At 36.1% G+C, this 22,463-nt stretch overlaps 1 protein-coding gene across 4 annotated transcripts in view; it reads right to left on the bottom strand.

Annotated features, from left to right (window-relative positions):
• LOC143217609 (uncharacterized) overlaps positions 1-22,463 on the bottom strand; it is a 380,663-nt gene that overhangs the window by 77,502 nt on the left and 280,698 nt on the right. The window lies entirely within an intron of this gene.

Genomic DNA, 22,463 nt, shown 5'->3' with positions numbered 1-22,463 from the left:
TACTTCCTCTAGTCTACACTTTACTACCTTGGGTTTGACCAGGGGTCCTCTAGAGTTGCTCTAGCCTATCTTTGCCTACCTTGGAGTAGGCCAGGAGTCTTTTAAAGCTGGCCTAGCTCACACATGTCTACCCTGACGTACCCTTGCCTACTCTTCCCTATCTTGGGGTTGACCAGAGGTCTTTCAGAGCTACCCTGGCTTACACTTACTTCCTCTAGTCTACACTTTACTACCTTGGGTTTGACCAGGGGTCCTCTAGAGTTGCTCTAGCCTACCTTGGAGTAGGCCAGGGGTCTTTTAAAGCTGGCCTAGCTCACACATGTCTACCCTGACGTACCCTTGCCACTCTTCCCTACCTTGTAATTGACCAGGCGTCCTCCAAATCTGCCCTGACTCATAACTGACTAATTATCTCTACTTGTTCTTGAAAGAACAGCTGCCTTCTTCGAATGAAAAATGATCGGAAGTGGTTCAAAAGGCACTCGCAACATTTATCCTCATAGATAACCAGAACGAAGCGGCGTTGCCCATAAATCCCGATCGGACGTGCAGCTATTCGAGTTTAAACTGCGAATCCACGTGATAATTCCTTGCCGGTACTCATAAATTTCCTCGATACGTAGCAAACCGGAATACATTCTATTCTGTTGCCTGAATAAACGACGTCACTTTAAGAATTAATACCTTACCCGGGGTGAATCGGGCGGCATCATACCCCAATTCTGCCGAGCTGCTTCACAAATTGCATCCGAGGAAACGTATCGCTGAATATGCCATGCTGTACGGTTATTATATAATGTTTATTCGTTGCCGGCTGCTAATGTAGGCTCGTCGATGTCGATGAAGAAAGAACGCTATTCATTTCATTCATTTATCGCAAATAATACAATGTAGGAGGATGCGAATATGGCGTACAACGTCCACATCAGAACTCTGGGCTCATTTTTACGATTGGGTGTTAGAGCCTCGCAGTTGGAAAAATGTTTTTCCATCGAGGTTTCCTCCGAAATTTCGCTTGGGCGGTGTATAGTGGACGCATCCCGGCTAGCATATAGAACGAAAAATTCGTTCGACTTTCTGTCGTGGCCTTCGGGCAATGCTACAGGAAATTCAATTCCCGCGTCAACAGAGGCGAATTTATCGCGCGGCCGAATGGGGCGACCGGTTAGGGTGGTGCTCCTCGTATGAATACGGAAAACTCGCCTCTGGTCGCTCTTCAATTCGCTTTTCTGATAGTACTTCTTCGCAGGCTTAGGATACGCCAGCCCCCAAATGTGTAACATCTCGACGTCGATCTTTCGGTAATTCCTTCGTCGCGTATACAGCGAAACTTCCAAGTGTCACCAAGCGAGGAGATTATCCTAGATCTTCCGCGACTCTGACAACTCGAACGAACACGCCTTCCTGCTTGCTTGTTCGAAACTGTTTAGAAGCAACTTTTATGAAAACAACGACGGAGAATTTAATCCTCCAATGGCGGGGCTTGGGCTCGTTTTCATCCAGAGTTCGCTAGCTCCATCTGCATTCTAGTTTGCTAATTTGTATTTGGCTCTATGGGGAGATCGCGTTAATAACCCGGACCAGTTAAAACGCAACATCGTAGCGATTTCTTGTCGAAAACTCTGGAAAATGCTCAACTTTAAGCAACCATAACTCCTGAACCATGCAGCCGTCCCGGACACAAATCTACTGGATTACTTACCAAATACATAACAATTTGTAGGACAAATTGAAAGTGAAATTGAAGTTGAAAAATTGAAGTTGTAATTGAAAAATTGACCTTGAAATGGAAATTGAAGTTGAAGTTGAGATTGAAAAATTGAAATTGAAGTTGCAATTAAAGAGTTGACATTGATTTTGAAAAATTGAATTGAAATTGAAAAATTGAAGTTGAAATGGAAATTGAAAAATTCACATTGATGTTATTTATAAAAATTTATATAGAATTTAATATTGTTTTATATATAAAATAGCAATAACTTAATATGAGATTTTATATATGTATACAATATTATTTGAGGGGTTAACATTATATCAAATTTCCATAAATAATATTACTCCCACAAATAATATTGGATATATAAAATTTCATATGAATTTATAATGCTATTTTGAATTCTATTCAATATTATTTGAGGAGAAATATTATTTATAAAAATTTATATAGAATTTAATGTTATTTATAAAAATTTATATAGAATTTAATATTGTTTTAAAATAGCATTAACTTAATATGAGATATTATATATCCAATATTATTTGAGGGGGTAACATTATACAAAATTTCCATAAATAATATTTACTCCCTGAAATAATATTGAATATATAAAATTTCATATTAATTTAATGCTATTTTTAATTCTATTCAATATTATTTGAAAGGTAATATTATTTATAAAAATTTATATAGAATTTAATATTGTTTTATATATAAAATAGCATTAACTTAATATGAGATATTATATATCCAATATTATTTGAGGGGTTAACATTATATCAAATTTCCATAAATAATATTACTCCCACAAATAATATTGGATATATAAAATTTCATATGAATTTATAATGCTATTTTGAATTCTATTCAATATTATTTGAAAGGTAATATTATTTATAAAAATTTATATAGAATTTAATATTGTTTTATAAAATAGCAATAACTTAATATGAGATTTTATATATGCAATATTATTTGAGGGAGTAACATTATATAAAATTTCCATAAATAATATTACTCCCTGAAATAATATTGAATATATAAAATTTCATATTAATTTAATGCTATTTTTAATTCTATTCAATATTATTTGAAAGGTAATATTATTTATAAAAATTTATATAGAATTTAATATTGTTTTATATATAAAATAGCAATAACTTAATATGAGATTTTATATATGCAATATTATTTGAGGGAGTAACATTATATAAAATTTCCATAAATAATATTACTCCCTCAAATAATATTGAATATATAAAATTACATATTGATTTAATGCTGTTTTGAATTCTATTCAATATTATTTGAAAGGTAATATCATTTATAAAAATTTATATAGAATTTAATATTGTTTTATATATAAAATAGCAATAACTTAATATGAGATTTTATATATCCAATATTATTTGAGGGGGTAATATTATATAAAATTTCCATAAATAATATTAATAAATAATAAATAACGAGAGAACAGGGGAGTGTGGAGAATATTAAATAGGAGTTCATAAGTGCAACTTATTGTGCAGAAAATTTGAACTGTTTCGCATTAATTCTAATTCCCACAAAATTCTTTGTTTTCGAGGTTGACAAACATTTCGGAGGCAACGCGTTGAAAAAGTTCGACGCGAAAAAGTCGATTCTCCGGCAAAATGTCACAGAATTTTTCGACAGAGGCCACCGCGCGCTGGCGAGCAGCTAGACGTCAATGGAAAACGCGTTGCCGGCAATTTAAGTGAAACGATGCTGAAGAGCGCGTCGAAGCTTTTGATCGATCGCGCTCAAACGAGCCAATTATCGTCGCCTAAATATTAATATTAACGTAGTGAGGCCGCGCGGAATACGAGAGAGTCTGGATATCACGTGTGGACCAATTTAAATTTAATTCCTGTTGAGCAGAAGTCTAGATAAAGCAAACATTCCAAATAAATATCATATTATTCAAAGATAGAGATCAATCTTTACCCATGGTGCATCGCGAATCGTTTAATGATTCTCGCGAAAAATGTATGAAATAAACGTTCCAAAATTCTGCATTGAAGTTTCGATCCTGTAGCATCAGTGGTTTAGGAGTTATGGTTGTTTAAAGATGAGCATTTTTCAGTGTTTTTGACGGGTAATTTGTGCCTTTCTCCTATAAATTGTTATGTATTTGGTATGTAATCTAGTAGAAGTTTCGATCCTGTAGCATCAATGGTTCAGGAGTTATGGTTGCTTAAAGTTGAGCAGTTTTCAGAGTTTTTGACAGGAAATCGCTAGATGACAGCACGGGCATGCGACGTCATCAATGAATGAATATTACCTTTCAAATAATATTAAATAGAATTTAAAATAGAGCATTAAATCAATATGAAATTTTATATATTCAATATTATTTGAGGGAGTAATTTTATTTATGGAAATTTTGTATAATGTTGCCCCCTCAAATAATATTGGATGTATAATATCTCATATTAAGTTAATGCTATTTTAAAACAATATTAAATTCTATATAAATTTTTATAAATAATATTACCCCTCAAATAATATTGAATAGAATTAAAAATAGCATTAAATTAATACGAAATTTTATAAATTCAATATTATTTCAGGGAGTAAATATTATTTATGGAAATTTTGTATAATGTTACCCCCTCAAATAATATTGGATATATAATATCTCATATTAAGTTAATGCTATTTTAAAACAATATTAAATTCTATATAAATTTTTATAAATAACATTAAATTCTATATAAATTTTTATAAATAACATTAAATTCTATATAAATTTTTATAAATAATATTTCTCCTCAAATAATATTGAATAGAATTCAAAATAGCATTAAATTAATATGAAATTTTATATATTCAATATTATTTGAGGGAGTAATTTTATTTATGGAAATTTTGTATAATGTTGCCCCCTCAAATAATATTGGATGTATAATATCTCATATTAAGTTAATGCTATTTTAAAACAATATTAAATTCTATATAAATTTTTATAAATAATATTACCCCTCAAATAATATTGAATAGAATTAAAAATAGCATTAAATTAATACGAAATTTTATAAATTCAATATTATTTGAGGAATTAATGGGAGCCACTGTAAGTATTGCGATTATTTAAAAATTAAGTAACACGACTGCGTTATTAAGGCGATAAGAACCGCACTAGTGGATAAATTTATTCGCCAGGCTGGAAAAAACGTGAACGCGGAGGATAAAATAGATATTCTTCCGTTTATTCCGTGCCAAGAGGCAATTTCGGAATCAGGACATGAGATTCTTCGAGGAGTATTCAAACATTTCAAACAGCTCTCCCACAGACCGAGAATACGTCTCACCTCGAATATTTACTTTAACAATTCTGTCAAAAATATCGTAAGGAATATTAAATCGACGCTCTCTTCTTCGATTTCCATTTCTCTCTTTCCGAACATTTCGCGCGACAAATTTCCCATCCTTGATTGACACGTATTGTCAGGAAATCTTCCACAAAGAGAATTTCCTGACGAGGAACATTTAACTTTCGAATATCGTAACTCATCAAAAGTTCACTGTGTTCTATGAAACTCCTTTTCTCGTTTACTTCTTGAACTTGTTTGTTCGAAGAAATTCGCCGGCACAGTTTGTATCATAATCAGACTTTAAATCGTTATTCGAAATCAAATATTTGTGAAGTAACGAGATGAATAATGGAAGATCTAAAACGACTTTAAAATTCCCAACTATTAGACTACGGACTTTTGTGCAAAATAAACATTTTCTGCACCAATTACAAGCTACTAAAAAAAGAATTTATTTCTCCTGGAATAATTTCTTCCTACTGCTTTACATTTTTGACCCAATCATTTTTATTGTAAATGTATAAAATTCACAGTCTATTTATAATCTAATTATAAATATTTCAAATATTTAATTCATTTATTTTAAATATTGAATATTTAATAAATATTTTAAATATTGAATATTGAATAAATATTTTAAATATTGAATATTAAATAAATATTTTAAATATTGAATATTTAATAAATATTATAAATATTGAATATTAAATAAATATTTTAAATATTGAATATTTAATAAATATTTTAAATATTTAATATTTAATAAAACTTTTAATTACAATTGTTAACGAGTAATATTGTGAATAATGCTACTTGCAATTGTTATGGGAATACAAACATTTGGAATCACTTCATTTTATTCTTTTATTATTCTATTTTATTCCATTTATTCTATTTTATTATTCTTCATTTTATTCTTTATTTATTAAATTTGTATTAGAATTGAGCTTTCTAAAATTTTTATGTAAAATTTGTGTTTTAAACATTTAAAAGAAACTTGCAAAATAATTTCAGTAGGTACAGCAAAGTTCCACGAAATAAAAAAAAATCATAATGGAATAATTCTAGGTCGGAAGAAACATTTCATTTTCGAATAAAAAGAGCTCCGAGCGCAAAGGATTAAATAGGAAAGTAATCATTGTGTTTTGGAGTTTGAATGAGGCAATGGCATAAAATCTGCTTTTCACTGGCTAATTGCCTAGCTGGACGCCGCGGCTTCGGTTTTAACGGTGTAGTCTGCGAATGATGGACAGGCAGATGCAAATGAGTGCAGCGAATGAACGGAACAGCAACTGCGAATTTTCATATCCCTCCTACTCGGTTCTTAATTATTCAGTAACATGTACGGAGGGACGGAAGCAGCCAGGGAAATAAAGTAACACAGATTTGTTGGCAACAATTGCGAATATCACGGAAGTGCAAGTAAAACGTAATTAAATAACCCAGACGCTGGTTTAAACACTGGGTTCTCGTCAGTTAATTTAATTACTGGCCGTAGGGGAAACATATTCACGAAGAATTAATTAAATCATGCTGTATTATGTATCGCTTGATACGTTGAGTGCTACCTATTAAATGAACTTCAATTGTGAATTCGTTGCAAATAGTGGGAACATTATTTATACTGATCCCATTGAAACTGTGTGAAGAAAGCTTTAATAGTAAATGTTGTAAATTTCTGTATATGTGGGATCAATGGTTCAGGAGTTATGGTTGTTTAAAGTTGAGCACTTTTCAGTGTTTACCTGTCAAAAACACTGAAAATTGCTCAACTTTAAACGACCATAACTCCTGCACCATTGATCCCAGAGGATCGAAACTTCGATCTGCATCACAGTGGCAACATTATTTATACTGATTCCATTGAAACTGTGTGAATAAAGCTTTAATAGTAAATGTAGTAAATTTCTGTATATGTGGGATCAATGGTTCAGGAGTTACGGTTGTTTAAAGTTGAGCACTTTTCAGTGTTTACCTGTCAAAAACACTGAAAATTGCTCAACTTTAAACGACCATAACTCCTGAACCATTGATCCTAGAGGATCGAAACTTCGATCTGCATCACAGTGGGAACATTATTTATACTGATTCCATTGAAACTGTGTGAATAAAGCTTTAATAGTAAATGTTGTAAATTTCTGTATATGTGGGATCAATGGTTCAGGAGTTACGGTTGTTTAAAGTTGAGCACTTTTCAGTGTTTACCTGTCAAAAACACTGAAAATTGCTCAACTTTAAACGACCATAACTCCTGAACCATTGATCCTAGAGGATCGAAACTTCGATCTGCATTATAGTGGGAACATTATTTATACTGATTCCGAAGTATTTGTTTGGTAAAGCCATATCTGCAGCTAAGTAATCGAAATTATCCGTAAATTAAAAGTAAAACTTCTGAGAGAGTCCGAAGTCATTTCGGATGCATTAACTAATATATTGTAAGTTACTGGTTCTCCAATTGTGAGAAACCGATTATTGGACGCATTCGCATAGCAAAACTGAGTGTTAGGTTACGTAATACAAAGCAGCAAGAACAGGGACGAATGTGAAACGCTCGTTGAATCGAAGGACCCGATGCAAATACGAGTTTGCTATTATGCAAATGGTGCTCATTACATTACTACACTATAAAGTGTACTGCATTTAATATAAATGTAAATATTACATGGAATGAGTGCGCTTAATTAACACATTTGGCTATGGAAAATGCACAAGGAAGAAAATGTTTCAAATATTTGTAGTCTTTTTTGGATCTATTGCAGGACGGTTGCTAGAACTTGAAGCAAAGCACGACTCAATCAGATTGTAGAACTAGGGGTACCTTAAATATATATTACTCTTAAACATAATTGTCGGTTAGACTTCACCTCCGGAAATCAACATTTTTTTAACTTGTTTTATTCTATTCTGTAGAGTTTGGTGAGAGAATTCCGAAAATCCGAGTTTCAATGTTAGGAATCTACTGGTTCAAAAGTTATGTGTGTTCAAAGTACAGCGACTTTCAGCGTTTTTCAAAAACGCTCAACTTTAAACACGCATAACTTTTGAACCAGTGGACTGATGATACTACAACTTGGATTTTCGGCATTGTCTCGTCAAAAACTACAGGATTACATTAAAAAAGTTCAAAATTTTTGGTTTCGTCAGGTTCAGCCTAATTTTCGATAGCAGATTACATGAGGAATAGAAATTAAATTTGATTGCAAGAAATAGAAACTAAATCGACTATTATCTCTTCCCTCAATGATTTTAATTATATTGACGTCTTCAACTTTAAAAATTTGTGAACAATTTTGTATTTCATCTACTCAATTTTGCCATAAATGCATATAGATCTGCAGTCTAGTAAGTATTATAGAATGAACTCGTGTCCGCTATAAAAATCATAAATTTCGGAGACTATTTATATTAATAGAAAACAAAGAAATAGAAAAGCGTGCAACTAAATTATTTGCTAGTGTTATCGACGAAAATGCAACCATCAAATATAATCTTGTGATGTATTTATATATCACCAGATTTCTGATTCCACTAAACCGGATGCCTCTGCAGTGATATGTCCCCGTTCGGTATTTGCAGGTGCCGCGTAAATTCACAATGAGCGAGCCCGAGTCGACTGATAAGCTATTATTAATAACAGTATATATATATCAATAATCTATTAATTAATAATCCGTATCGCTGTTTGCGATCAGATATTCACGTGTCGCATTATAATAGAAAGTCCGTCCATTTATTACTCGGCTCAACGGATAAAATGTTGGACGTCATACATTATCAGGAATCTTTATTCACGTTTAAGATAGATTATGACTGCAGCTTTACTGAAACATAGAATCCATTCAGAACCTAACTGTAATTTAATAATAATCGTGGAAACACTGTTACTACGAAACACTGAGAAGTTGATAAAATTTTCAAATACAGTTCAAACTTCGTATCGATACAGGGTGTTTCTAAATTATTTGTCGCGACCACTATACAGGGTGTCCCAGATAACTTGACCAGCATGAATATATCGCTCAGTTTTAGTAATAGAAAAAAAACGTTATAGACAATACTAACCTAACCGAAGGGGTAATATACTGATTGGGGAAAAAGTTTCTTCAAGGTCATTTATTCTCTAGATATCAAGGTCATCAATTTTTTTAGTGGAACTATTATATTTTTTGTTGTTGTGATGTAGTAGTAGGGGTGAAGTCCTCTTCAATGACATATTATGCAATGACCTTCATGTGACCTTGGGCATGAAAAATCCAAAAAGCATTACAGTGTATTATATAGCTGTGTTACATACATACATTACATACATGAAATGCTTTTTGGATTTTTCATACCCAAGGTCACACGAAGGTCATTGTATAATATGTCATTGAAGAGGACTTCACCCCCTACTATTCACTACTATTCACCCCTACCAGTGCATTACATACATACATTACATACCTGAAATGCTTTTTGGATTTTTCGTACCCAAGGTCACACGAAGGTCATTGTATAATATGTCATTGAAGAGGACTTCATCCCTGCTATTCAATACTATTCACCCCTACCAGTGTATTACATACATATAGTGCATATCTGAAATGCTTTTTGGATTTTTCATACCCAAGGTCAAACGAAGGTCATTGTACAATATGTCATTGAAGAGGACTTCACCCTTACTATTCACCCCTACCAGTGTATTACAAACCTGTATTACATACGTACATTACATACTTTAAATGCGTTTTGGATTTTTCCAAGGTCACACGAAGGTCATTGTATAATATGTCATTGAAGAGGACTTCACCCCCTACTATTCACTACTATTCACCCCTACCAGTGCATTACATACATACATTACATACCTGAAATGCTTTTTGGATTTTTCATACCCAAGGTCACACGAAGGTCATTGTATAATATGTCACTGAAGAGGACTTCACCCTTACTATTCACCCCTACCAGTGTATTACAAACCTGTATTACATACATACATTACATACTTTAATTGCGTTTTGGATTTTTCCAAGGTCACACGAAGGTCATTGTATAATATGTCATTGAAGAGGACTTCACCCCCTACTATTCACTACTATTCACCCCTACCAGTGCATTACATACATACATTACATACCTGAAATGCTTTTTGGATTTTTCATACCCAAGGTCACACGAAGGTCATTGTATAATATGTCACTGAAGAGGACTTCACCCTTACTATTCACCCCTACCAGTGTATTACAAACCTGTATTACATACATACATTACATACTTTAATTGCGTTTTGGATTTTTCCAAGGTCACACGAAGGTCATTGTATAATATGTCATTGAAGAGGACTTCACCCCTTCTACTACATCACAATAAAAAAAATATAGTAGTTCCATTAAAAAAAAAGATTGATGACCTTGATATCTAGAGAAAAGTGACCTTGAAGAAAGTTTTAGTTAGGTTAATATTGTCCTATAACGTTTTTTTTCTCTATTACTAAAACTAAGCGAGATATGGAGTGATCGACAGTTATGGAGCGATGGAAAATGGTAAGAATGTCGGTGGTATGGTGAAACTAGGAGTTATGCTCGTCTATATCGACCTGTTCCTATTCAACGTCGAACTTCTGACTGGGAAACAGAACTCGTTAGTCAATGCTGTTCTTGCCGCTGTTGCACGCGGTTCTCTGGAGGGACGAAAAAAGGACGAAGTATGCCGGGTTGGTATTCTAATTTAACAGTGAGTCAGCCATGGCCTCCATAAGGTACGCAGCTTTTCCTAGTGGCGAGCAAAATATGCGCATACATCCGACAACGAAAAAGCCTTGGGAATAACAAGCGTACACGCCACGGGACGAATATTCTTCAACTCGAGATCGAATTTCCCCGTCGCGTCGTCGCACGGCGGTTTTTATCGCTTCAGCTACTCCCGACCTGTGTAGGGTATGGCGACTCGTATTAACATGCGGACACTCTTGCGAAGGGAATCATTTTTTAAACATTCGACGGAACGACTCGAATGTCTCTGACAAGAAGAAGGCTTCCGGACTCAAATTTTGTCCAAACTTTGCATACTGGTAGATTTCGTTCCGTTACTCTTTGCACTCAAACTTGAAATTTAATTGGAAAATTAAACATTTCTTCCTAGTTTCCTAGCTTCCTAGCTAGCAATACAGTAGAATTGCTGCAGGTCAAAGTTTCGATCCTCTAGGATCAATGGTTCAGGAGTTATGGTTGTTTAAAGTTGAGCCATTTTCAGTGTTTTTGACAGGTAAACACTGAAAAGTGCTCAACTTTAAACAACCGTAACTCCTGAACCATTGATCCTACAGGATCGAAACTTCGATCAGCAGGTTCCCCGGCTAAAAATCTACTGGATTACATACCAAATGCATCATAATTTATAGGAGAAATGCACAAATTTTGAGTCCGGTAAAGTGAAGCTTACCCAGCAGCTTTATTAAAATAGCTACATGGCAATTTAAGATAGAAACCATATAATTCTTCTAAGATAAATAAATAGAACTTGTTATTTTGACAAAATTTTGCCATGTTTGTTTCATGGAAAACTCTGCACAATTTTTATTTTTAGTGGGGATAAGAAAGTCACATCATCCGCATACCCGAAAGTCACATCAATCGCGGGAACACTGTACAACGAATTATAAAATTATAGAAACAACATATCGTTAATTCTTTTTTCGAAATAATTCAATTAATACACATTTCAAATTTCAGAAAGTTGTCCAAATTTTTATTTTGAGTTTTTTCGTTTTCATTTCCAGTTCAAATTTAAAAAAAAAATATGGTATCAATTCTTCATCTCTTGCCAGTAAATTAGCTCCGTAGCTTCGCAGATTTTAAAATTTCCACTTGACTTCAGAGAGAAGCTTGTCAAAAATGATGGAGCACAAGTTGGACACGGATACAATTTTTATTTTTAGTGGGGATAAAAAAGTCACATCATCCGCATACCCGAAAGTCACATCAATCGCGGGAACACTGTATAACGAATTATAAAATTGTACAAACAACATATCGTTAATTCTTTTTTCGAAATAATTCAATTAATACACATTTCAAATTTCAGAAAGTTGTCCAAATTTTTATTTTGAGTTTTTTCGTTTTCATTTTCAGTTCAAATTTTAAAAAAAAATATGGTATCAATTCTTCATCTCTTGCCAGTAAATTAGCTCCGTAGCTTCGCAGATTTTAAAATTTCCACTTGGCTCCCGAGAGAAGCTTGTCAAAAATGATGGAGCACAAGTTGGACACAGACTGAAAAGCCGTGCTATTGTTGCGCCCGGGCAACTGTTGGTGTTGCAGATGGACGAAATCAAACGTAATTCCCATTCTAAATATGATGCCCATTGGAGAGCGTGGCTGCGGTGGTCGCCCTTCTTCGAGTTCGTCCCAGCGTTAGACCATTGACCCGGAATAATTACGAGCCGATCTCAAAGTCTAATTGGATCCGCATGAATTATCCGCGTACATCAAAGTACTTTCCGATGTAGTGCGCGATGGTGTGACACCGTGAACAGCCTTATTAGATACGTGGCGAGTCTTCTTGCCCTTACAAATAAACAATTGACCGCAGCATGTCCATTTATTCAGAAAATATACAGGGTGGGGCGTTCATCCTGACCACCTGGAATATCTCGAAAACTAAATTCCAGAGAAAAAAATACTTCAAATAAAAAGTTTAAGCCAAGGAAGTGCTGATGCAGCAGTCATATCCATTTTCAATTTTCATCATGTTTTCAAGGTCATTCCAAGGTCAACTTCATTTTTTTCATGGAATGAGGTACTCTTTAATACATCAATCGATGCAGCTGGACATTCGTTATAAAAAAGTACTGAACCATGTATGTCGAAAAGTTGGTAGTTCGAGAGATATTTCAATTTAAATAATAAATAATTAAATAATTTATATTTCCTAAACGCATAGGCTTTTTAAAAAAAAATTTTTTTTAAATATTGCATTGTAATCCAGACCAGATATTCGAGGTGGTCAAGTTAGCTGGGACACCCTGTAGAAGCATAAAATATTAAAACATGAATACTTGATGGAACATTAATATAAACAACGATTTTTGAAATATGTAATTAGAGGGGATAATTGAATCGATCGAAGTATCTCGAGTCACGTAACTTCGAAGAATAGTACGGTAACTAATAGAAAATTTATGAGACATAGCGGACGAAGTATGAACGAAAGTTTGCTCTTCCTGGAATCAGGAGCAGCTCGTATCCTTTCCACTTCATTTGTCCTCGTTAAATTTTCTCGATGACGTACCGGAAAACGAAGCGCTGGCAAAAATAAGAAAATAAACGGGGAAAAGGGGAGAACAAAAGCAGCCGGAGTGACAGAATGAAGAAAAATGGTGGAGTACCGAGGCCTGTCAAGAGGCTGTCTTCAGTTTCTCACGGATTATTGGATCACCACGATTATTCTATTGCCAAGTGGATAGCTCCTTGTAAAATCTGTGATCATTCAAAATTGATTTTGCACGTTCTTTTCTACGATCAAACATTTAATCTGTAATTGCATTAAAAATCCTCGTGGTTATAAATGTTATATAATATAAATGTTGTTATAAATAACAAGATTGATTCGGACTAGTATTTCGCTATCTCGCATAGTTACCGAGATTTAACTTTGGGTCTTTGTTTGGACTAGTAACGAGGTAAACATACTAAAAGTCCCCTTTTTCGGTTTTCCTCTTATATCTCGGAAACTATGTGTCCTAGCGGTAAGACCATTCTATACAAAATTAAAGCTGACAAAATGTGCCACAAGATTGATTCGTACCAGTTTTTCGCTATCTCGCATAGTTTCCGAGATATCAGCGCTCAAAGTTCACGAATTGTGAAAAAGCTGTATAGCTAACTCTTCAGTACAATTAGTGAACTTTGAGCGCGAATATCTCGGAAACTATGCGAGATAGCGAAAAACTGAATGAAATCAATCTTGTGGCACATTTTGTCAGCTTTAATTTTGTATAGAATGGTCTTACCGCTAGGACGCATAGTTTCCGAGATATAAGAGGAAAACCGAAAAAGGGGACTTTTAGTATGTTTACCTCGTTACTAGTCCAAACAAAGACCCACAGTTAAATCTCGGTAACTATGCGAGATAGCGAAAAACTGAATAGAATCAATCTTGTAGCACATCTCGTCAGCTTTAATTTTGTATAGAATGATCTTATCGCTAGGACGCATAATTTCCGAGATATAAGGGGAAAACGGAAAAAAGGGACCCTCTACCTAATACTTAAAATGAAATATGAAGTTCCACAGAAAGTATTTTTCATAAAATCACAATTACAGGAGAGTAACGTAGACTCTTTGTACATCGGCCAGGTAATGGAAATTCAATTAAGGGATAATCCACTAATCATTGAATAATTTGCGCTGGTACGTTTGCGCTAATGGAAATATGGTCAAACGAGAAATAAATCGGATTCGAATGAAATCTTTCGATTTCGTTGAACGAAACGTCGAACAAAAAGAATGCGAAGGTGACTGACAAAGAATCTACGCCCTCATTGGCCATTACGTCCTCAAATAATTGTCTCGGCAACAGCGGGACGGAAGTAAAATTCTTGGGAAGAAGAGCGCGGCGGAACTGTAAATAGCGCGGAACGAACGTCAGGCGGAAACAGCGGATGTCTTTCGTGATTTCTGAATCCTGTGTTTCGTCGGACAGCCATCCTATTCCGTTATCACGGATAGTAAACACGGAGGAATTACGGCCAGCCGCGATACTTGCTCTCGTCTTTTATTCGGAAAGACCGGAAACAGCTTTTCTCTCGCCTTCTGTACAGGTTTCCGTCATTTTTATTCTTACGCTGCCATTTTCTTTTCCACGCTGCTTGTTCTACGTCGGTTTTTCATGTTATCGTCTGTAATCTCTCTTGTCTTCTGCGATAATAGTAAGTCCGTGATCAATAGTGTATGGTTTATGCATAAAACAATTAATAAAAATAAAATAATTCGTGCGGATATCTCGGAAACTATGCGAGATAGCGAAAAACCGAATAGAATCAATCTTGTGGCACATTTTGTCAGCTTTAATTTCGTATAGAATAGTCTTACCGCTAGGACACATAGTTTCCGAGATATAAGAGGAAAACCGAAAAAGGGGACTTTTAGTATGTTTACCTCGTTACTAGTCCAAACAAAGAACCAAAGTTAAATCTCGGTAACTATGCGAGATAGCGAAAAACTGAATAGAATCAATCTTGTGGCACATTTTGTCAGCTTTAATTTTGTATAGAATGGTCTTACCGCTAGGACGCATAGTTTCCGAGATATCTGCGTTCAAAGTTCACTATTTTTATTATTTGACTAGCTAACTCTTCAGCACAATTAGTGAACTTTGAGCGCGGATATCTCGGAAACTATGCGAGATAGCGAAAAACTGAATAGAATCAATCTTGTGGCACGTTTTGTCAGCTTTAATTTTGTATAGAATGGTCTTACCGCTAGGACACATAGTTTCCGAGATATAAGAGGAAAACCGAAAAAGGGGACTTTTAGTATGTTTACCTCGTTACTAGTCCAAACAAGGTCCCAAAGTTAATAATTGTGTTCCTTCCATTGTCCTCTAACACCCCCTTATGATTATTCATCGACTGGACTAATCTGTCGGCAAACGTGTGTTGCTCGACGCTCGACATTAATCTTCGCATCGAGCGATCTAATTAATCTTCTTCGGTGTGGTGTTAAATTTCACCGACTCCCGGTGGTCGGTTAATTTATTCGAATCGTTTGGACCGATTAGCGTGAGAGGGCCGCAAGGAACTTGCGGAGGAAAATTAACAGCGGATCCGTGACAGACGCGGACGTGTAACACGTGCAAATAACCCGCGGAACGAGAGCGCACGCCCGATGATAGATGCGTGAATGCAAATATTCACACCGGGACGGTCTAATTGCATACTAACGACGGGGCTCGGATTCACGGCCGAAGAAATCAAGACGTAACGCGTCTCTTAAGCTGATGCAATATTAATCGCGTTTTTCGCCAAACCGGCTACGAACTGACGTATCACTTCCAGATCAGCGCGTTAAGCTCTGATTGCCGGTTTCTTGCTGTCGGTATAGGGCAATGACACATGACACGCGAGCCCCGTGATTAATTGCGTTCCCCTATACGCGCCAGTCGCCTAGCAGGCACTCTCTTCGTGCTTCTTTCCTCCCATCGAGCCGTCGGAATTCAATTCTAGAAGTGAAATCTCCATTTTTCAATGATTTCACTTCATTCGGTAACTGATCATGACTTTATTTTAATCCTTTCACACTCGGAGCTGTTTTAACTCGAAAATTAAACATTCCTTCCGACCATAGATAGATTATTCACTCCAGATTGCATTGCAATTTACATAAAACAAATATCACATGATTAACTAGAAACTGTCTTTTAACGAATTTCAGCTCGTTAAGTATGAAACTTGACAAATGCGTTTGACATTTGCGTTTCGTTCGTCAAGTTTCGTTACTTAACGACCTGATATTTGACTAATATTAATTAACTTTAGTTTGAAGCAATTTTAATTTAAAAAATAAGAAAATACGTCAATCCATTACATCGGGAAAACCTGAGAATTGATTGCGACTTTACGATCATATTCCCCCGCAGCGAAATATTAAATAGACAAGTCACTTTGCAATTCAGAACAGACTGGGGTGTAATCCTGCATGCATAAACAATAAGAGAGAGAGAGAGAAATTCTAACAGGTAAATTGATTTCTTCACCTTTTATTCAATCGTCATTTTCATTCGTCTCGGGCGAGGTGAGTGGTACACGTTGAAAGTCAATGGGGCGGTATTATGATAGTATATAAATATATTCCTGGGAAAAAGAAGACTACAATGCTCCATTACAGAGTTTCAACAATATAATTAATTCGAAAACAAATATAACCTCATCTGTATGGCTTCATTCATGGAAGAAGAAGACTACAATGCTCCATCACAGAGTCTCAACAATATAATTAAGTCGAAAACAAATGTAACCTCATCTTTATGGCTTCTGAAAATTAAAAAGAAATGTTAGGATATAAAATTCCATAGAATTTGATTTATTTCAGATCTATAGAAAGGCTACTACCACTGACAATCAAATTTTATTTGTTTCCACTTTCTCCAAATTTGCATAAACATCCTCAGTCTATACGGGACAAGAAAAGAGTGCAAGGGAACGTGAATAATCAATGAATAAACTACGATAACGATATCTCTATTTTCACACCAAAAACACGTTATAACATTTATTGTCCCAACTCGTTTAGATAGTCTGTTCAGCACAGGTATCCTGTATACAATTTTTGGGCATATTGGTGGCAGATTGATAGCAGATTGATAGCAGATTGGCAGCAGATTGGCAGCAGATTGGTAGCAGATTGATAGCAGATTGGCAGCAGATTGATAGCAGATTGATAGCAGATTGGCAGCAGATTGGTAGCAGATTGATAGCAGATTGGCAGCTTATTGGCAGCAGATTGATAGCAGATTGATAGCAGATTGATAGCAGATTGGCAGCAGATTGGTAGCAGATTGATAGCAGATTGGCAGCAGATTGATAGCAGATTGATCGCAGATTGGTAGTACATTGGCAGCAGATTGGCAGCAGATTGACAGCAGATTGATAGCAGATTGATAGCAGATTGGCAGCAGATTGTTAACACGCCATTTTTGCAAAGGAAAATGTTGCTCCAAATGATCTCAGGAACCTCCCATTGCCGGATTTTGAAGGAATTTCGAGACACCCCGTATAATGGAGTGCACAGGCGCCGAGCATAATTGGAATTGCGATGGCGGGTTCCCGCCTCGCAGCATAATACGAAACAACGATACCTGGGATAATTGGTCGAGGTAAAAATGCGCGGAGCCTATCTCAATTTGCGGACGGCCTAATGAGCAAACAACAAAATGGTCGCGCGGGCGGGTCGAAGGTCCCACGTTAATGCCGTCGATTGACCCAAAAAGCGTCGGGGACGATTGACGCGAGCCCCGGCTCGCGGGAAGTTCCGCTGATGGCTTTTCACTCCGGATGGCTCGTTTCTGTACTTAATGGCCAGTCAGTTCGAACGAAAGCGCCGGGGCTTAATAGCCATTGTTTGAAGCGGTGGGAAGTGAATAATTATCGGTCGTATGCCACCGAAACGCCGCCACCGTGCGCCGTACCCAATGGTAACCTTCAATACCTTAGTGTCTCCGATTTTCGGCCATGCTAAATGGAAAGGGTTCGTCTATGGTTCTCGCAATTCCCTTTCGAACGCGGTGCCACCGGTCGCCGAATGCTCGTTCAACGCTCGCGTCCAATCTGTTTCACTGAATTTTCGCGTTAATTGGAGATTTCAGCTTCACTAACTGTCTTATCATTTCTTTTCTACACAATTTTTTGGAAATTAGAAGTTCGAAGTTGCAGTAGTGCTTGTAGCCACTGTCTTTGTGGCTTCCCCAAATTCGGGCAAACTGGAGAATAAATCATTCGAAGGTTGAATCCTGTCGGACCATCGTCGTTCAACTACACTTTAGACTAACTATCGAACGGTGGTGGCTTGGTCCATCTTGACCAAACTTTTCAAATGCCTCATCTGACTTCTAAGTTTCTGACGGCTAGTCTAAACTATTAATTACTTGGCTAAGCGGTGCGAGACAAGATGGAGTTATTGTCCGTTTGTACTATTTCTTTATTAGAATTTACTCCAATTTAGTAATACTTCTAAATTGTTTAAACGATAATGTCTGCAATGTAGTGTGATATCTAGGCCAGCGGATTTTATGCATTTGTGACGAAAATGGGAAAATGTAATCTAAAACAGCAACAGCATTAGAAGAATTTTTAAAAAATGCGATTACATTATTTTCAACGTATGAAATATATGAAAAGACAAAATAAAATATTGTGTTCCAGTCTGTTGCAAAATACAACTTTTATTATTTTCTCTAAAAATTCCCACAGCTTGCAATGTTTACCAAAAATTTTGTTCTCGTTGTGTACCAATTGTTCTAGCATCTCACAAAAAGTTTAACGCGTTATGGTTCAATATTAACACTTTACCTACCGGAAGCCCTTTTAATAGGATTTTCAATAATTGTGTTGTATGTGCCAAAAGAAAGCACAGAAATTTTCTTTCACATTGCAATTTTAAATGAAACTATTAGATGATGTTATTGAGGATGACTTGATGGTTCCCAACGAAAATTGCTGTTGCTATTGAAGGTTACATTTGAAGGTTACACTATGTGTTTAGTCATGTATTTGAAGAGTTGATATTGAAATTGAAGTTGAAGGGCTGATATTGAAATTGAAGTTGATATTAACGAAATGAAATTGAAAAATTGATGTTAAAATTGAGAAATTGATGTTGAAACTCAAAAATTGAAATGGATATTGAAAACTTTAAGTTGAAAATGAAAAATTGATATTCACAATGAAAAATTGAAGTTGAAATTGAAAAATTGAAGTTGAAAATGAAGTTTTTAAATTGAAGATAAAATCGAAAAATTGAAATTGAAGAGTTGATATTGAAATTGAAGTTGAAGGGCTGATATTGAAATTGAAGTTGAAGGGCTGATATTGAAATTGAAGTTGAAGGGCTGATATTGAAATTGAAGTTGATATTAACGCAATGAAATTGAAAAATTGATGTTAAAATTGAGAAATTGATGTTGAAACTCAAAAATTGAAGTGGAAATTGAAAACTTTAAGTTGAAAATGAAAAATTGATATTCACAATGAAAAATTGAAGTTGAAACTGAAAAATTGAAGTTGAAAATGAAGTTTTTAAATTGAAGATAAAATCGAAAAATTGAGGTTAAAATTGAAAAATTGAAGTTGAAATGGAAGAGTAGAAATTGAAGTTGAAATGGAAGAGTTGAAATTGAAGTTGAAATTGAAGTTGAAATAGGAGAGCTAAAATTGAAGTTGAAATTAAAGTTGAAATGGAAAAATTGAAATTGAAAACGAAGTTGAAGAGTTGATATTGAAATTGAAGTTGAAATGGAAAAATTGATGTTGAAATTGAAGTTGATATTGATGTTGAAAAATTGAAGTTGAAATTGAAAAATTGACGTTGAAATCGAAATTGAAAAATTGAAATTGATGTTGAGAAATTGAAGTTGAAAAGCTGACGGATGACGTTATTGAGGATGACTTGATGGTTCGCAATGAAAATTGCTGTTGCTATTGAAGGATACATTAGAAAGTATTTAGCCATGTACCATCGATTTTCCATAATCCGAACATTACTGGGAGTTCACTGTACATCTAACTTATGAGACTATCCGAGAAAATTCCGGATCCATCTCTACAGCCGCCGTGGACGAGCATGGAAATCGCGGGGCAGCCGGAGAAACAGCATCGAAACGAGCGAACAGCTCGCGCGGAAAGAAAACAGTATCGCCTTGCTCCTCCATAAACGCGACGATCGTCCCCGGGAGAACGCGGAGGAGCAACCGGAAAAAAGGGTACGAACCAAGAGTATAACAAAGAGAACTGCGGTGTCGGAGCCACGTGGAGAGGCAATTTTGTAATCTGAGCCCCGTCTGGCGTAGCGTAAAATTTTCAAAAAACATCCCCCGTATCTAGCCACGGGCCACACTAACGACTCCCCCAGCGGTGTATCGCCCGCCATCTCGCCGGTGCATTTTCGCGTAAAATTCCGGAATAATGATACTGCTCGGCCTTTAACAACCGCCCACGTTTCTCCGTCGAAGAATTCGCCCAGGCATCGGGCACACAATGTGCCATAACGAGCGGAGTCCGTTGCCTGTAACACGAAGTTATTTCATTGTGTTCTCGCGAGAGCCCGCACCCCCTCGTCCGCCGGAAAACCCGGAAGACTCCGGGGTAAACCCTATCCACCACCACCCCCTATCGCCTTTCTTTTCCTAACTGGGTTGAGAACTCATCCGGATTCAGCCGCGGATATTTTTAATGACACTCCCCCCATCGTTCCCTGCCGCGAGTGCCGTTAAATTATCGCGTCCACGTTACCGAATAACGGCCGGGCCCCACTCGCACTGTTGCCCACTTTCTGCTCGTGTTCGTTCACTGAAATTATACCCCGGTCTTCTTCAACTCTTTGCCCCGTCGAATTTCTTTTAGAACTACAGTAAATCCTCCGCGAATATGTTTCTTCCAGCGATCGTGTTTTATGTTAATAAATGTTGAATGCTTTCGGCGCAACGGTTCGATCGTTCATTACTAATTATGAAGCAATTTTGCTAATTATCGAACAAAATCTATAGGCGCAACAATTTCTACACGACAGACGCGACCAAATCTTTTGGTTTTATTTTAATTTTAATTTTTAATTTTAACACTACTCATATCAATAACATGGATAATTTTTATTTAAATAAAAGGCTGCTCTTTACTTTATCGTACTCAACATTTGTGCCTTTCTCCTACGAATTATGTAGATCGAAGTTTCGATCCTCTAGGATCAATGGTTCAGGAGTTATGGTCGCTTAAAGTTGAGCATATTTCCAGTTTCTTGACAGGAAGGGCGCCGCCATATTGGTTTGTAGTTACGGTCGCATGCCGCTTACCTGAGTGGTTAGGATTATGTCGAGAGACGGGGGCAAGGTACGGCTCGAGGACTTCCCTACAAACCAATATGGTGGCGCCCTTACCTGTCAAAAACACTGAAAAATGCTCAACTTTAAGCGACCATAACTCCTGAACCATTGATCCTACAGGATCGAAACTTCCATTCCTAGGTTCTCCTCGTTCAAATCTACTGGATCACATACCAAATGCATCATAATTCGTAGAAAAAAGGCACAAATTTTGAGTCCGGTAAAGTAAACAGCAAGTCAAATATTCAATCTTGTCGTTCTTACGAGGCGACAGTCATTTTTAGCGCCCCGTGGGTATAGTGTTCATCAAATTCTGCGTATTTATATGCAGAGATCAGTTTTCATAGTCGCGCGATCGTGTCCGGTTGCAATCAGCATTAAATCGAAAGCATCCTTTTGTGCAGTTATGCTCGTCTTCGCAATAAAACCAACGGGATTTGTTATACAGCGACGAATATTTTTCCGAGTGCACGGTTTCATAAGAGATCAGAGGAAACCAAACATTTGGCGAAAACAAATGTTCCGGTCCATTGGTCACTCGAGAAAAAATGTTCAATGAATTTGACCTGGATTTTTCCGGTGATTGCGAGCAGAGTGCGTTATCACTTCTGGTTGGATGATATCAATTTCATCCCACCCCCCCCCCGGAAAAAAACCATGCCGTAGAATGTATGGAAATAGTCAATAGTAACATTTATACTTTATGTGGCTGAAGATTCGAGCACAAAGGGTTTGCTCGCAGAACAGTTGGAAAAATTCACAGAATTCCCAATTCTCTTTTTTTTTTATCCGGCAGAATTATTTCGAACCACTAGGCTGCGGATTTTTATGCATTTGTA

This window comes from Lasioglossum baleicum, chromosome 17, assembly GCF_051020765.1.
Source record: "Lasioglossum baleicum chromosome 17, iyLasBale1, whole genome shotgun sequence".
Classification (NCBI taxonomy): domain Eukaryota; kingdom Metazoa; phylum Arthropoda; class Insecta; order Hymenoptera; family Halictidae; genus Lasioglossum; species Lasioglossum baleicum.
Note: the sequence above shows the minus strand (reverse complement) of the source record. Positions and strands in the feature narration are given on the sequence as shown.